Source organism: Amblyraja radiata, chromosome 37, assembly GCF_010909765.2.
Source record: "Amblyraja radiata isolate CabotCenter1 chromosome 37, sAmbRad1.1.pri, whole genome shotgun sequence".
Classification (NCBI taxonomy): domain Eukaryota; kingdom Metazoa; phylum Chordata; class Chondrichthyes; order Rajiformes; family Rajidae; genus Amblyraja; species Amblyraja radiata.
Genome location: NC_045992.1, coordinates 9,507,986 through 9,520,252, shown reverse-complemented (window position 1 = coordinate 9,520,252; position 12,267 = coordinate 9,507,986).

Below are 12,267 nucleotides of genomic sequence, written 5' to 3'. Positions count from 1 at the left end.
ATCATGAGAGGAATAGATCGGTTAGATGCACAGAGCCTCTCGCCCAGTGTAGGTGAATCAAGGACCAGAGGATAAAGGTTTAAGTTGAAGGGGAAAACATTTAATAGGAATCCGAGGAGTAACTTTTTCACACAAATGGTGGTGGTGTATGGAACAAGTTGCCAGAGGAGTTAGTTGAGGCAGGGACTATCCCAACATTTAAGAAACAGTTAACAGGTACATGTTAGGCCAGGTTTCGTGGGATATGGACCAAACGCAGGCAGGTGGAACAAGTGTAGCTGGGACTTGTTGGTCTGTGTGGGCAAGTTGGGCCAAAGAACTTGTTTCCCCATTGTATCACTCAATGGCTCGAAAGGAAAAGACCACTAAGAGATGGGATGTTAAATGTCTCACTTCTCACGTTTTTATAACTTCGAGAACATTTCAGTCCTAGATTTAGTGTACAGTTCAAGGATAGACAGGGCGCTTTATTTGCTGGAATGTGCACGCTTGCACATTTGAAGAAAGTGGATCATATCAGGCTCCTCCAGTAGTTCTAGTGATTGTCGCTAGAGGCAGTATCTCTCACCACTCGCAGACTTCAAACGACACTTGTTTTGGGAAGACGCAGAGAACGGCTCTGGGTTGAATGCGCTCTCTTCAATAACATCAGCGCTTTGCCCAGGGTGTCCCAGTTTGCCGCAAGCACACGAGTGTGTTTCGCTGGTACGCTAACACAATCTAACACGACTTTCAGAGGAACCCGGGCTCATACATTTCACACCTTTCGTGTTAAACAAAAACGCTGTTTAAAATATTCCCACTTATAAGACCCGCAATAAATGGAATCCCTCCAAATATCACAAACCAGCCACAAGGAAGTGTTTGTAAGTGTTAATATAAAATGATCCTCAAAAATACTCAAAGTGCTGGTATAACTCAGCGGGTCAGGCAGCATCTCCAGAGAACACGGATAGGGTGACATTTCGGGTCGAGACCTTGCTTCAGTCTGAGGAAGGGTCGAGACCCGAGACGTCACCAATCCATGTTCTCCATAGATGCTGCCTGACCCGATGAGTTACTCCAGCACTTTGTGTGTGTTTGTGAATTAACCAGTATCTGCAGTTCGTTGTTTCAATAATAATAATAATAATAATAATAATAATAATAATAATAATAATAATAATAATAATAATAATAATAATAATAATAATAATAATAATAATAATAATAATAATAATAATAATAATAATATATTTTATTGTCATTGCACATAAATGCAACGAGATTTGGTATGCAGCTTCCATCCGATGTCATAACTTAAATAACTAATACAATTTAGATTTAGATACCCCTAGAACATGGCTTGTAGAAAACAAGAGATTGGTTCATAAAACATAAAGGCTGGGGTTAGATTAGGACGACGTCTTTGTATATTCTATGCAGATGTGGTGGAGCCAGTTCTGCATGTTGATTTGAAGGGGTGGGCAGAGAGATGTCAGTCGACTTTAAACTGCTCCGGTGTTCAGCACGGTGACGAGGAGTTTGCCAAATGAGGTTGAGGGGAATGCGCAAATATTCCAACTGCGTGCTCTGGGGAACGATGATTATTCACAGCAAGGGGCGAGAGTAAATGGCCGTCTCGCCGCCAGCCAGGCGTGTCCACAATCTGAAGGAATTATTCGGTTAGAGAACTCCCTGTGGGGCGCAGGGACATTACATTTGAGGCTGTTCCCTTGGCGATTTACACCAAGTCAAACTGTGGCAGATCGAGGCAGATGTTGCCAGATGTTGCCGAGATATCAAGACTGGGAGGACATCGCTTAACCTTGCCATTCGACCGCGTAGAGTTTAATTTAGCTTTCGTAGGATACAGGAAGAGGTTATTCGATAAATTGGGACAATGCCGTCTCACTAGAGCGCACATCCACCAATCTCTCGAAATAGCCTTGCAAAGTACTTTCGCTCATACATGCCCAATAATCTCGATTTATTTGTCTATTACATTAAGGGCAAAATCACACGGGTCGAAGAAGTTACCAGTAACTTTGGGGGATTTTGGAAGAAACCACAATTCCCAAAGGAAAAGATGTATACTAAACACAAAGTGCTGGAGGAACTCAGCAGGCCAGGGAGGGAATGGGCAGAAGGGTCGAGATGCTTCTCAGACACGATCCAAATCGTCATCTGTCCATTCCCTCCACCGATGCTGCCTGGCCCGCTGAGTTCCCCCAGCATTTCGTGTTTGGCTCAAGATTCCAGTATCTACAGTTCCTTCTGTGTCCATAAGATGGATATAATCACTACATTTACCAAACTACTTTGGTCACAGAGGTAGACTCTATCGGGAGGGAGACGGAAAGGCGATACAGGAGACTACAGTTGCTAGAACACATTGCTAGAGGAATTCAGAGGGCCAGGCAGCATCTATGGGGGGAATTGACACGGCATTTGAGGTCGGGACCCTTTTTCAGCCCGAGACTGAACTGGGGAGGGAATTCTAGAACTTAGGGTAGACACAAAATGCTGGAGTAACTCAGCGGGACAGGCTGCATCTCTGGAGAGAATGAATGGGTGACATTTCGGGTCGAGACCCTTCTCCAGAACTGGTCTCGTCAACGAGAAGGTTGTAGGACAGGAGGAAGTCACAGAGCTATGATGTCGCTAATTTGGAAATAGTTGTGCACGTGTCCTTCCAAACATATTTAATATGATTTTGTTATTTGAATCTGCTTAAAAAAAAAATGGAACATTAACGCACGGGGTAGAACGAGAACGTGCAAACTCCATATAGACAGCACCCAAGGTCAGACTCGAACGCGTGATCTATTGCGGGCAATGCCCAGCTGCTGGCGTGCGAGGTGTTCTCCAACTACAGCGCTTCGGGCAAATAAAAGGGTAACCTCTTACGTTTTAGCCAGTGACCCCTTGCTGTGGATTCTTGCGTAAGAGGAAACAAGTTCTCCAATATCGACCTGCCAAGATTGCCAAGCATTGCCGCATGCCTTACAACAGCCTTTACAGCAGTTTCATCAAGGAAGATTTGTCACCGAGGTAAAGGTGATATTGGAGTGGATGAACAAGAGGGAAACGCTATAGGATATGCTTATAGAGTAGAAGAGAAGTTTTGTGTAGGGAATCCGGCGTTTTAAAGTGTATGAAGGAACAGCAAATGCTTGTTTAGATAAAAGATGGACACAAAAATGTCGGAGTAACTCAGCGGGTCAGACGGCATCCCTGGAGAAAAGGAATAGATGACGTTTCGGGTCGAGACCCTTCTTCAGACTGTCACCTATTCCTTGTCTGACCTGCTGAGTTACTCCAGATTTTTGTGTCTGCCGACAGTTGAAGGGAGAGATGACAGCGGTGAAGTGAAGGAATTCAGAGATGTACAAGTGACCGGTATTGTAGGTATGCGGGATCTAGACTCAATTATACTGTCATTTATACCCCATATAATTATTAAATATATATTTTTCTTTAATCTGACAACGTCTTTTCACTTTTTTACAGAGGTGAGCCTTGTATGGTCTTCAGTTAGGTATCTGCATATGCTTGATAAGTTAAAGACTGAAAGGTTGCCATGGTTATCTTTAATATATGACCATTGGAAAACAGGGTCCCCCACACTCCCTGTTCAATCCCCTTTGACCCATTAATACTCTAATTCTCTTTATATCTACTCGATGAAAACTGACAACTGCAGGCAGAGGGGTGAGTACATTAAAACCACAGATTATGGTGGGAAGTTCATTAAAACATCCCCTATAAATGCAACAGTTGTCCTTTGATAAGGATATGAACTGTGTATTACAGATAATAAATATTGACATGATATTTAAGAAGTAATGCTCTCATATAATGATAGGAAGGGAGAAGTGGATTGGTTGCCCAAGGAACATGATCTCAATGATTCTCAATGAATCCCGGGAAAGAGTTACAGCCTCTCTCGCATGGATGAGATTGAAAGGTGTTTTTAGTGGGTGGAGGAAATGCAAAGAGTTCCTCATCGGCTTTTAAAGATGCAGCAATTATTCAGTTCCCATCAAGCATAAAGATCACTTTCTTTTATATTTTCTATGGTATCGACCCTACTATTGCAGTGGTGCATCAGTCGCTACAGTTTTGGTGTCACCTCCCACTGCTCCTTGCACACATATGACAATGAGGTGGGGTACAAACCTATGTTGCGTTTCCCAACTTATGTCTGTACATTGAACCTTCATGGCCCCCCTCTGAAAGCTAGAGGAATCAGCTTTACGGTAGTTGACATGTAAGCAGAATCAATGCAAAGAAGTCTTTATTTCGTGAATTTCTGTGCTGAGAAATGTACTGCTGGACAGGGAGTGGGTGCAGTTTCTGGGCTGGGGAATGGTATTAATTGAATAGCTTCACTAAAGGATGGCACAATCACATCATGACGTAACCAGACTATAGCCTTTGCCTCAGCTGATCTGTGACTGGAACCTCATCCATGCTTTTGTTACTCCTAGACTTGTCTATTCCAATATATTCCTGGCTGGCCTCTTTCAATTTACTTTCTGCATTCATCCAAAACAGTTGTCTCCTTCCTTGACATGCACCAAGTCCAATTTGCACTTGGGCTTGCTGGCTCACAGGTTAAGAGGCGTTCCAATTTTAAAGCTTCCACACTTACTTTTTGAGTGGTGCCTCCAATTTCAGTAATTTCGCCCTGTCTTAAAGTGCTTAAGGATGTGCTTCCCCTTGAATTCAGGTCCCTGAACACCCCTGAATCCAAGCACTTCACCATTGCAGGCCATGACTTCAGCTGCCGAGCTCCCATACTCTGGGATTCCTTCCCTTAACTCTGCCTCTCCACTTGCCATCCCTCCATTAAAACTAATTATTTGAAAAGATTTGTAGAAGTTAACTGAAATGTGAATTAGTTGCAGTGCATGTTTCCCAAGGGCAGAATTGAAACGAGACAAAATGTCAGGGATTTTTTTACATGGCAGGAATGCCGACAAGTATTTTGCTGGATCTCACATTCTCACCTCTCATGATCCTACAGGATGCATCAGAGCAAAACTGGGATATTTCAAGATTTGCATTTTCGGTAGAAAATCAGATGAGTTATGCAGTAGGAAGCCCAGAAGGATTGAGTGATAAAGTCATACAGCATGGAAACAGACCCTTCGGCCCAACTTGCCAAGTCTACCAACATGCGCCATTCTAACCAACATGCCATATCAGACTGGTCAGTGCAATCACTGGTAAATAATCCGGTATCGCTATGGTTAAAAGGAATTTAATTCTCTGTTCCATTAAGCCTGGACTCTCACTAATGATCAAAGTGACATTCCCTGTCCACCGATTATTGCATCTATTCATTCTTACAATTGCAGCCAGGGTGTCCAAAGCTGATGCACAGTTGATGTTCAACACTTTCATTTTAAGGATGAGCACAGCGTTGATGTCAATCTTGGGAGGATTAGATCATCAAAAAGAATTGTACATTTGATTCATGGCATTGTAAAATTGCAACATGCAACGCCCACGTTTACATTCGGTGTTCCAACTTTTGAAGGCAAACATGTCAACACCTTCTTCACCATCCTATTTATTTGTGGACTTGAACCCTGCAATCTCTGGCTGGACAACTCACCATATTACTTGAATATTTATTCAATATGTTATTTAAACTAAACTAAACTCAACTAAACTAAACCAAACTAAACTAAACTAAACTATAGGCATCCCTTTTAGTCATTGATAGTTGTCCGTTGAAAATTGTCTGAGTAACAGGAAACAGATAGCAGGAGTGGAATGCTTCTCAGATTGGAGCGAAATATATAATGATGTTTCCCATGGATTGGTAACAGGACCATTAGTTTTCTCCAACAGCATCTCATATTTTGCTTGGGCAGCTTACAGTCTAGTGGTATAATTATTGATTTCTCTAACTTCTGATATTCCCTCTCTCTCTCTATCCCTCTCCCATCAAAGTCACACCAGCTTCTCGTTTTCACCCAACAAACAGCTAACAATGGCCTGTTCCTTTATCATTCTTACTTTTTTGCATATATCTTTCATTCATTGTTCTTTATCTCTCTACATCATCGTCTATATCTCTCGTTTCCCTTATCCCTAACCAATCTGAAGAAAGGTCTCGACCCGAAACATCACCCATTCCTTCTCGTGTTCAAGAAGGAACTGCAGATGCTGGAAGATCGAAGGTACATAAAATTGCTGGAGAAACTCAGCGGGTGCAGCAGCATCTATGGAGCGAAGGAAATAGGCGACGTTTCGGGCCGAAACCCTTCTTCAGACTGATGGGGGATGGGGGGGAGAAGGAAGGAAAAGGGGAGGAGGAGGAGCCCGAGGGCGGGCGGATGGGAGGGTGGGAGGAGACAGCTAGAGGGTTGAGGAAGGGGAGGAGACAGCAAGGACTAGCAAAATTGGGAGAATTCAATGTTAATGCCATCCGGACGCAAGGTCCCCAGACGGAATATGAGGTGCTGTTCCTCCAATTCCTTCTCTCCAGAGATGTTGCCTGTCCCGCTGAGTTACTCCAGCTTTTTGTATCTATCATTAGTTAACTTAATATGTATCAGCGATTTAAACAAAGATGGACTTTGGTGCAGGAGGCAGTGCCTCTCGGAAGCCTTGCCTTGGGATCCTTACAGGCTGTTTCTGCTGAGAGAGACCATACGTGATACTTTGCTCCTCACTGAACAAAAACTGCACCGATGAAGTGGGAAATGTTTGACTGTTGGTGCATGTGGCTTCAGCATTCACTCCTGAATGGGCCATTAGGCTGCAGTGCAGGGCTCCCAAAAGTGCAGGTGTTCACAGAAGGCACTCACATCCTTACTGCTTCTGCTTACCCTGCCTATTCCCTTCATGGTTTTACAGACACCTACCATTGCTGCTTCCTCAGTGCACTGTTCTTCAGAATCCTCTGTGGGTTCGCCTATTCCCCTCAAGGATAACTACCCATCTTCACAGCATCAGAGCATGTACTTATTCCCCTGCTACAGCCAGTTGTAAACATGCTGAAACTGACTGCACTGTGGTAAGGTGTGTTAAGGGCTACTCCCTGAGGTCAAGAGCAGCAAAGAAAGGTGCTACGTTAAATGCAAGAAATGAGACCCTTGAACACAGTTCCCAAGACAGGTGGCAGGACTGAAGGAGATTACAATGAGAGCAAAGGGTGAGATTGTGAGGAGATTTGAAAACGAGGTCTGAAGAAGGGTCTCAACCTGAAATGTGACCCATTCCTTCTCTCCAGAAATGCTGCCTGTCCCGCTGAGTTACACTCCAGCATTTTGTGTCTATCTTCGGTTTAAACCAGCATCTGCTGTCCCCTCCTACATTATTTCATGCTTTACGGAAGGCCAACACGAGGAAAGGATTAAATATATTGTTCGAGAGCAGCTTAGAAAAGTGACAATTGAATGTTGATATTCCGAAGGGTTTTTGAAACAGGACAGGGGTCTGGGACAATGGGATACTTTAGTTCCAAACTGGGAACGTGCAGTTACACTCAAATCCACGTGAGTCTGCTCTACAGCCATGGAGTCTTATGGGAGGAACAGAATGAAATCTCCCAGTGCTGTTTATTTAACTTTAGCATTATGTATTCTATTCCTTACACGCCCCCTAGGCAACGGATCTAATAAGTTCTAACATCAGCAGCTGTCAAAGAAATGGGGTCAATCATTTCTTCTTTGAGAAAGAACAGCAGTGGATTTCAGTCTCCATAGCATGGTTTTTGCATATGGATTTGGCTGGAATAAAGGCACTATTGATATTAGTCCGGGAATTAGTGATTTTGATTTTATTACTGGGATTACGGCGCTGTAGTTGGTATCCTTGCCCGACAAAAGCATCGATAGGAGTTCGGAGAAAACCCTGAGTTGCAGCCTAGATGAAAACATGTCGCACCTGCTGGGTCATTTGACCCCATTTGGGGAGGGGAGGGGAGGGGAGGGGATGGTGGGGGGGGGGGGATTCAGTCTCATCGCACGGCTCCTCAATGTGTGGTTCGACTCTGGTTATTGCAGGAGAGAGGCTGTAATTAAATCTGAAATAGGAATTAAAGACGCTAGGCACAGGCTGTTCACACTGGATATTTGCATTAATGAGGCTGCAGTTTATGTTCAACAGAAGGAATCTATTCACCAGACAAATCCCTACCGTCCCTGTGTGCCAGTTCAGCTGTATTTAAAACAAGAAAGGAGATATGAGCTGTACTGGGGGTGCATCAAGGCTTAAAACAACAGAGTGGGGTCTCAGCGTTATAGTCAGAGGAGAAACCAGCTCTGCACTCCTACTAAGCCATGGTCAAGCAACTGCAGAGGTCCAGGAGCCTTCCGAAGATAGACACAAAATGCTGGAGTAACTCAGCGGGATGGGCAGCATCTTTGGAGAGAAGGAATGCGTGACGTTTCGGGTCGGGACCCTTCAGACTGATGTCAGGGGAAAGGGAGATACATAGATAAGGAAGTGCAAGGTGCGAAAATAAGGCAACGGGAACGGAGTTCAAGGAACATGTAGAATAGGTCATTGTTAGCTGGGAGAAGATAACAACAACAAAGCAAACAGTGATAAAATGTAGTCGGAGACAGTAAGACTGGTCAGAGAACTGGGAAGAGGGAGGGATGGAGAGAGAGGAAAAGCAAGGGTTACTTGAAGTTAGAGAAGTCAATGTTCATACCGCAATATGTTCAGGTCAATGTTCCAATGGAAATCCATCGCCCTAAAATACTGCAGGAATTCAGGAAGCATTCCGTCATACACTTATGTGTATAACACAATGATTCCCAAATGTGTGCATTATTTTTAGGGTGATCTATTTCCGTGATGTGTTTCCACATTTGTGAAAAATAACTAATGGACAGAAAGACTTGCACCTTTCTACAGATTTCACGTTATCCCAAGGCAGTCAACGTCAGCAGAAGTACAGCATCCAATTTGCAAACAGAAAGCCCTACAACTAGCAATATGCCAATGACCAGTAATGTTAAGTGGGGAATGAATAAAGAGGAAGAAGTTTGGACTTTTTTGCCTTCCATCACAGTGAGGAATGTGGGGAATTTGCTGTGGTGGATGTCTGATACTCAAGACGTCCCTGGCTCTGCTTAGATTCAGGAGTTGCTTGTATGCAGACTGACTGACTTTTCAGAACTGTCAGCCACATTTTAAGTAATAGGAGTAGAATTGGGCCATTCGGCCCATCAAGCCTACTCCGCCATTCTATCTCTCCTTCCGTACCCCATTCTCCTGCCTTCTCCCCACAATCTCTGATACCTGTACCTATCTCTGCTTTAAAAAAAATTCACCCATGTTATCATGTGGGATCTACCCTCAATTAAACTTTCCAAAGGAAGGCAATAAAAATATTATTTCTCAGGGTGATTAATGCAGAGAGGGTTTAAGAATAGTGACACAAATCATATTTTATAATTCTGATATGGTCCATGTCAGAGAGAAATGACCTTAAGTAGATGGTCTAATGGATGCAAACCACATTAAAAGAGCATCATGGAGGAGCGGCAGCAGCTCGTCACTCCATGAACTGATTCATTTAAGCACAGCAATCATATTAATTAAATTAGCATAACAATGAAAAGGACCGTCAAATAAATAAAGGAAACTCAAATTATGAGCAACAATATAACCGTCAGAACTGTAAATTGAAACAAATTATCTTGGGCAGGCACCTGCTCAAACCAGAGAGTCTCAGCAACTGATCAGTGTGCAAGATAGTAATCAACTTCATAAATTCAAAAGCCTAAAACAAGATATCCATTGCACTCAGGACTGACCTGGATCATTTATTGACTGCAACATATAACAGGGAATAGAGTTTTTTAAAAGTTGCTATTTAACGCTATCGAAGAGTCCTCAAAGGGAGACTGTGTGTAGACATGGGCTTTCTGTGTGCAGTAAATCAAGTTTGTTCTAGAGTCCCAGAACCATGCAAACTTGTTCAGTACCTATTTATATCATTGAATCTTATTGGACAGAAGGAAGACATTTGGCTCATCGTATCTGTGCCACATCTTCAAATGAGCTATCCCCCTCACATTCCTCTTTCCCAAATATTTATTTTTTAGGAAGTTGCTATATATCTGATTTCTAGGAAGTTAATGGAAAGACCTATACAGTTAATTGCAAGACTCTTAACAGCAGTGATGTGCAGATGGATCTTGCAGTCCAAGTTCGTAGCTAACTAAAGGTGGCAACACAAGTGGATAGGGTGGTAAAGAAGGTATATTGTATGCTTGCCTTCATTGCTAGGGGCATTGAATACAAGAGTCAGGAAGTCGTAATGCAGCTCTATAGGATTTTGGTTGGGCTACATTTAGAATATTGCGTGTAGTTTTGGTTGTCCAATTACAGGAAAGTTGTGGAAGTTTTGGAGAGGGAGCTGAGATGGTTTACCAAAATGCTGCTTGGTTTAGAGAGATTAGAGATGTGGGCAGCTCGTTGGCATAACGGTAGAGCTGCTGCCTACAGCACAAGAGACACAGTTTCTATCCTGACTATGGGTGCTGTCTGTACGGAGTTTGTACGTTCTCCCTGTGGGTTTTCTTTGGGTGCTCCAGTTTACTCCCACACTCCAAAGATGTAAGGGTTTGTAGGTTAATTGGCTTCGGTAAAATTGTAAATTGTCCCTAGTGTGTAGGATAGCGTTAGTGTACGGGGTGATGAGTGTGGACTCGTTAGTCTGAAGGGCCTGTTTTCACGCTGTATCTCTAAAGTAAAGTCTAAATGTTTCAACTACACAGAGAGATTGGATAGATTTGGATTGTTTTTTCTGGAACATCGGAGGTTGAGAGGAAATTTGATATAAGTATATAAAATTATGGGAGGCATAGATAGGGTAGACAGTCAGAACCGTTTACCCAAGGTGGAAACATTGGAGGGCACAGCTATAAGGTGAGTGGGGGAAAGTTGAATGGAGATGTGCTGGGCAAGTTTTATACACAGAAGGTGGTGGCTCATACAGCACATTGCCAGGGGTACTGGTGGAAGCAGATATGATAGTGGCATTTAAGAGGCTTTTGGATAGGCACATAGAAGTACGGGGAACGATGTGGATCATGTGCAGGTAGATGAGATCAGTTCAAATAGGCATCATGTTCAACACAAATATCATGGTTCAGAGGGCCCGATCCCATGCTGTTCTGTGTTCTATGAAGCATGTTCAGACATATAACATATAACATATAACATATAACATATAACAATTACAGCACGGAAACAGGCCATCTCGACCCTTCTAGTCCGTGCCGAACACATAATCTCCCCTAGTCCCATATACCTGCGCTCAGACCATAACCCTCCATTTCTTTCCCATCCATATAACTATCCAATTTATTTTTAAATGATAAAAACGAACCTGCCTCCACCACCTTCACTGGAAGCTCATTCCACACAGCTACCACTCTCTGAGTAAAGAAGTTTCCCCTCATGTTACCCCTAAACTTCAGTCCCTTAATTCTCAAGTCATGTCCCCTTGTTTGAATCTTCCCTACTCTCAGTGGGAAAAGCTTTTCCACGTCAACTCTGTCTATCCCTCTCATCATTTTAAAAACCTCTATCAAGTCCCCCCTTAACCTTCTGCGCTCCAAAGAATAAAGCCCTAACTTGTTCAACCTTTCTCTGTAACTTAGTTGCTGAAACCCAGGCAACATTCTAGTAAATCTCCTCTGTACTCTCTCTATTTTGTTGACATCCTTCCTATAAATAGGCGACCAAAATTGTACACCATACTCCAGAATTGGCCTCACCAATGCCTTGTACAATTTTAACATTACATCCCAACTTCTATACTCAATGCTCTGATTTATAAAGGCCAGCACACCAAAAGCTTTCTTTACCACCCTATCTACATGAGATTCCACTTTCAGGGAACTGTGCACAGTTATTCCCAGATCCCTCTGTTCACCTACATTCTTCAATTCCCTACCATTTACCATGTACGTCCTATTTTGATTTGTCCTGCCAAGATGTAGCACCTCACACTTATCAGCATTAAACTCCATCTGCCATCTTTCAGCCTATCAATCAATATTTTAATACAATAATTCCCCTTTGCTAACTCTTCCCCACTGACAACAATTTGTTTTATGTGTGACTGCCCAGCATCTATGAGTTCTGTCACAAGCTGGGCACTTAACTGTTATAGACGCATAGAGCATGTGATGTTAAATATTGACCTCAATAACAAGAACTATTACCAGTGAGTGTCCACAGTTGTGATGTCAGAAACATAGCAGTGCAATTTTGTGTGTAGATGACCTCATAGAAGTGATG